Source organism: Tachypleus tridentatus, chromosome 3, assembly GCF_004210375.1.
Source record: "Tachypleus tridentatus isolate NWPU-2018 chromosome 3, ASM421037v1, whole genome shotgun sequence".
In the NCBI taxonomy this organism is placed as follows: domain Eukaryota; kingdom Metazoa; phylum Arthropoda; class Merostomata; order Xiphosura; family Limulidae; genus Tachypleus; species Tachypleus tridentatus.
In genome coordinates, this window is record NC_134827.1 from 40,724,525 (window position 1) to 40,730,786 (window position 6,262).

Here is a 6,262-nt window from a genome sequence, read left to right on the forward strand (position 1 = left end):
CCCCTTTAGAACATCACTTTAACATTAGACTTAATTCTATATTAATATACCCCTTTAGAACATCACTTTAACATTAGACTTAATTCTATATTAATATACCCCTTTAGAAGATCACTTTAACATTAGACTTAATTCTATATTAATATACTCCTTTAAACATCACTTTAACACTAGACTTAATTCTATATTAATATACCCCTTTAGAACATCACTTTAACATTAGACTTAATTCTATATTAATATACCCCTTAGAAACATCACTTTAACATTAGACTTAATTCTATATTAATATACCCCTTTAGAACATCACTTTAACATTAGACTTAATTCTATATTAATATACCCCTTTAGAACATCACTTTAACATTAGACTTAATTCTATATTAATATACCCCTTTAGAACATCACTTTAACACTAGACTTAGTTCTATAGTAATATACTCCTTTAGAACATCACTTTAACATTAGACTTAATTCTATATTAATATACCTCTTTAGAACATCACTTTAACACTAGACTTAGTTCTATATTAATATACTCCTTTAGAACATCACTTTAACATTAGACTTAATTCTATATTAATACACCCCTTTAGAACATCACTTTAACATTAGACTTAATTCTATATTAATATACCCCTTTAGAACATCACTTTAACATTAGACTTAACTCTATATTAATATACTCCTTTAGAACATTAACATTAGATTTAATTCTATATTAATATACCCCTTTAGAACATTACTTTAACACTAAACTTAGTTCTATAGTAATATACTCCTTTAGAACATCACTTTAACATTAGAGTTAATTCTATATTAATATACCCCTTTAGAACATCACTTTTACATTAGACGTAAATCTATATTAATATATTTCTTTAGAACATCACTTTGACATTAGCTATCCAATATTTGAAAATATCACAAACCTAGGCTATTTCACAGTTTATAGATTAAACTGTAGCTAAACCTAACATTAAAACCTTCAATTAATTAGTATTACTTATGTTACAACTACAGACATACACGTCTAGTTACATTTAACTAAGTGCTAATGTTATATGATTTACACGTCTAGTTACATTTAACTAAGTGCTAATGTTATATGATTTACACGTCTAGTTACATTTAACTAAGTGCTAATGTTACATGATTTACACGTCTAGTTACATTTAACTAAGTGCTAATGTTATATGATTTACACGTCTAGTTACATTTAACTAAGTGCTAATGTTATATGATTTACACGTCTAGTTACATTTAACTAAGTGCTAATGTTATATGATTTACACGTCTAGTTACATTTAACTAAGTGCTAATGTTACATGATTTACACGTCTAGTTACATTTAACTAAGTGCTAATGTTATATGATTTACACGTCTAGTTACATTTAACTAAGTGCTAATGTTATATGATTTATTGTCCCTCGGGAGTTCAACGATAAGTCTGTAGAATTTTGACTTAAGGTTTCGATCTCCGGAATAACTAAAGAGTATCGGTGAGTCAGAGTCACATAGATTTCATGATTTTAAGGATTAAGATTTCATTGGAACATACACCTTTCCACTAGTGTAATAAGATTCATCACGTTTTAAATATTGATACCAATTAAAAAACTAAATTTTTTAAACATCAAAAAATGAATTAATTTCCTTCCAGCGTCCGCCCGGCATGGCCAGGTGGGCTAAGGCATTTGAATCGTAATCCGAGGGTTGCGGGTTCGAATCCCCGTCGTACGAAACATGCTCGCCCTTTCAGCCCTGGGGACGTTATAATGTGACGGTCAATCCCACTATTCGTTGGTAAAAGAGTAGCCCAAAAGTTGGCGGTGGGTTGTGATGACTAGTTGTCTTCCCTCTAGTCTTACACTGCTAAATTAGGTACACCTAGCGCAGATAGCCCTCGAGTAGCTTTGTGCGAAATTCGAAACAAACAAACAAACAAACAAACTCTACAACGTCCATCCCTCTCAATTGTTGAGCTTTTGTTGAAATATGGCATACAGTTTTTTCTTTTCTTTCTTGTAAATCGTAACTCTGGTAACAACTCACATTATACTTTCTTCGCATTTGTAGGAAAAATGTAATTACTTTCATTGTTGATTAACAATAAACTCGAGGGCTAAAAACAGTCTACGTTTTCGTTACTATTTACATAAAACATTACAGTAGCGCCCTCTATGACCCAACGGCATAACCGCGGACTTACAACGCCAGAAACTGGGTTTCGATATGCGTGGTAAGCAGAGCACAGATAGCCCACTGTGTAGCTTTGTGCTTAACTTCAAACAAACAAGAATAGCGACTACCTGTGGAGTGGGCGAACCTTTGCACGTTTTCGGTTTGGCTTTCAAGTTGCATCAGCTCTACGTGAGAATAATATATTTTTTGCTGGGAACCTGTTTCCTGCAGTTTAAAATTTCAAAAATAAATCATATTAGGTTAGGTCAGGGTGTTTACAGAACTGTTTTGAATGCTTAGCCACCTGTTATATAGCAGAAATATTGTCTCGTACAATGGTAACGTATATAATTCTTCTGAGAAGGTTGTCAAACATGTCATTTAACTATTTATGTCTTTCGCATTCTGGTATTAGTTACTCAAATATAAGCCACAGCACAGTTACAATATAGTGAGTTTCTATTTTAAACTGGTCTTTCGTTGGGTGGGATGATCGTTGATGGCCACAGAACATGTATGTATTAAATAATTCAACCTAGTAATAATACTAAAACGTGTATTTTGTGTAACCTACCCACGTAACTATGTAATCATATGATAGCTGTGTGTGATGAAATAGCAAACACATGATAACAGCCTGTAGATAATGCTGAATGAAGCCTTTCACACTTCATTAGGTTGATTAAAGTATTACGTACAGAAAGTTCATATGGAATATTTTGAGATTAAGAGATTTCCTGTCCTCCGCTGGGACAGCGGTAAGTCCCAGGTCATCCCATAAGTGATGTCGTTTGTAACACTAAAATTTAAAATGACAAGAAAGAATTCAAATAACAACTCTAATCAATTATTATTTTCCATCACTTTCAAAAGTCAACGTCTTAAAATATTTCCAACACCACGCTTATAAAAAGTCTGATGGTTTTGAGACAAAAAGGGTGCAAAGACTATTTTTAACTCATACATAGAAGTAAATCGTTTTTCATTCAGATGATGTTGCAAACTTTTGAAAAGATGGTAATCTGAAGGAGCAAGATCAAAAGAATAAGGAGGGGTGTGGAAGTGTCTTCCAGTCAAGCTCTTCAATTTTTTTCTGTAAATGATGTGTGAGGATGTGCACTGTCACTGTCATGGTGGAAAGCAACTCCTTTCCAATTTACCAAAGCAGGTCTTTTTTTTTTTTAGTGCACTCTTCAGTTGATCCAGTTGCTAACAGAATCTCTTAGCAGTGATTGGTGTGTCTCAAAGTGTATTACACCACCTTTATCCCACCAAACACTAAGCAAAATCTTACTATGGTGCACATTCGCTTTTGGCTGTGGTGTAGCTGGTTCTTCTGCACTAACCCACTGCTGGTGGTGTTTTGTTAGGGTATCCATTTCTCATCTCCAGTCACTAGACGATTTAGAAACAAAACTTAAAGTTCATGAGAGTGAAGAGATGTGCAGATGTCCACTGTTCTGTCAAATTATCAGCTGACAACTCATGTGGTACCCAGTTTCCCAACTTTGAAACTTTACCAAGTTGTTGCAAATGTAAATGGACAGTGAAAGGAGATGAATTGAGTTTCTGAGCTAATTCTTTAACAGTTACAGCAGAATCTTCCTCAAGTGATGCTAGAAGCAGGTTATTATGAAACTCAACATGGCGCCCAGGGTTAGCTGCATCTGTCAAACTGCAGTCATCAGTTCTAAACTTATTAAGCCATCTTTGACACTTCCTCACAGTCAGAATCTCATTGCCATGTACCTCTTGAATGCTTCGCGTAGCATTGGTAGCACTTTTTACTTTTCTGAATTTGTCAAACATTATATGCCTTATGTGCTGCTCTAACATTTCCATGACAACTGAGCTTCCAAAGTAAATAAAACAAAACTAGTAAAGAAATGAACTGGCTTACACTTAATGTTATTAAGTCATTTTACGTAACAAATATAACTTTGAGCCAAGAAATATGCATTTAAACTTATCCTATCCCAACAGATAGCATAACTCGTGGGATGACCTGATACAACGTTAAAATCAGGGATTCGATTCCCCTCGTTGGACATAGAAGATAGCTCGATGTGGCTTTGCTATAAGAAACACACACACAGATTTCCTAGAATATCTATATAATGCTGAATGAAGCATTTCGCATTTCCACTTTATCATTAGGTTGATTAAAATATTAAGTTCAGGATTTTCTTATGGAATATTACTAGAACTTGATCATTTATTTGCACGAATAGAAGCAATTAAAACCACGGGTATCGAAACCGCTATCGTTGTAAGTCCGCACACATAGCGCTGTCAGTTTTACAGCGTACCTAAGACTATAAAATACAGAGCGCATAAGGGTGGGTGAGACAAACAATGAATCATCAAGTCCGAAGTCCAGGAGTGTTTACTACTTAGCGTCATGTAACAACTCCATCTGTCTCTAAGTCTCTGGACGTTTTATACAATAAATCACTACCTTCACCATGGTTAATTTTCTCAGATTATTCGACAATTATTATATAAACTGCTAACCCTGTTAACAAATTTACTTGCATGGTGTTCAGGTACACCATTGATAACAGTTAGTATCCACAAAATGGCTGGTCCCAGTGGTAGTTCGAGCCATACCAAGTTCGTACGATCATCTTTCTTTTTATGTTTCTCACAACACGACAGTAATGTATATTCTGAACACAGGGTTCAAGGACAGGTTGCAGTACGACTTTCAATTAATATTTTAACCTCTCCCGTCTGCTAGTATTGTCTGGAAAGTTCACAGCTGCCTTCGTAACCTATTTAAGGTGAGAAACATTTGGTAAGTGCCTTCATTTCGTTTACTCCTAATTTTTATTTTCAAGGATTATTACCGTTGTCCAAAGGTATTTAGAAAGCTATTTATAATTCGCATGGCGTTTCGAGGTGTTGTTTGTCCACCAAAGTGAACCTATATTTATACTGAGTTTAAGAAACGTAAAGCATTAATGCAACTAATTTATTCTTGTGAAATATTCACCAGCCAAGCGGTTTTAAGACACTAAAAATAGGTATAGAGCTCATTAATCATTCGGTTCACCTCCTGTCACTGAGTTGTACCGGTTTATAATATGCACTTCACTGCTGTACGAAATCTAGTTACCTTCTTTCGATCTGACCCTGTCTGAGGTTACTGGAGATGGGTGGAATTCTCCGAAACAGGTATAACCCAGTGACTGATGATTGCATCGAATGATATATTAAGCTACAAACGTATTTTTAATGCAATTTTGCATGTTGTTGTCACAGACGATAATGCGAGATAAAATACTTATTATCTGTACGATGCTAAAATACACCATGAACCTTATTCCAAAATTATCACAGCCATCTTATCATCCATTGTCCATAACGGTGGGGTGGTATGATTATCGTTACTGGAAATATCCAAACGTACTGTCTCCAGGACTATGAAGCCTGAAAGCAAATCATGTATTAGGAGTTTTAGTTCTTTTCTCTTAAGTGACCTTCTAGATATCAGAATCTTACTCAGCGTCGGGAGACGCATCAAAGGTGGTACTTATCGAATTGCAGTTTTCTTGTGTTGAGAGCTTCAGTCTGGTTAAGATACGTTTTTCGTACAGCTCCTTGGCCAATAATAACTCCTAGGCTTTGGCTTTCCACGTCTGCTTTCTTGAATCTGAAATCTAAATGTTTAATCCTCTATACTGTGACATATATTCTCAACTTTGAAAGTAATCCGAGGGTCGCGGGTTCGAATTCTCGTTGTACCAAACATGCTCACTTTTTCAGCCATGGGGGCGTTATAATGTGACGGTCAATCCCACTATTCGTTGGTAAAAGAGTAGCTTAAGAGTTAGCGGTGGGTGGTGATGACTAGATGTCTTAAACTGCTAAATTAGGGACGGCTAGCGCAGATAGCTCTCGTGTAGCTTTGCGCGAAATTAAAAAAAACCAACACCAATCCAAATGCAACTTTGAAAATTTACAGACGATGCCCATGATATATCTTGAAGTAAGGATATGACGTACGTACACGTTCTCAAGTTCATAGGTTATTCAAGGTTACAAAAGCGGGATTTATTAAACCATGAAAGATTG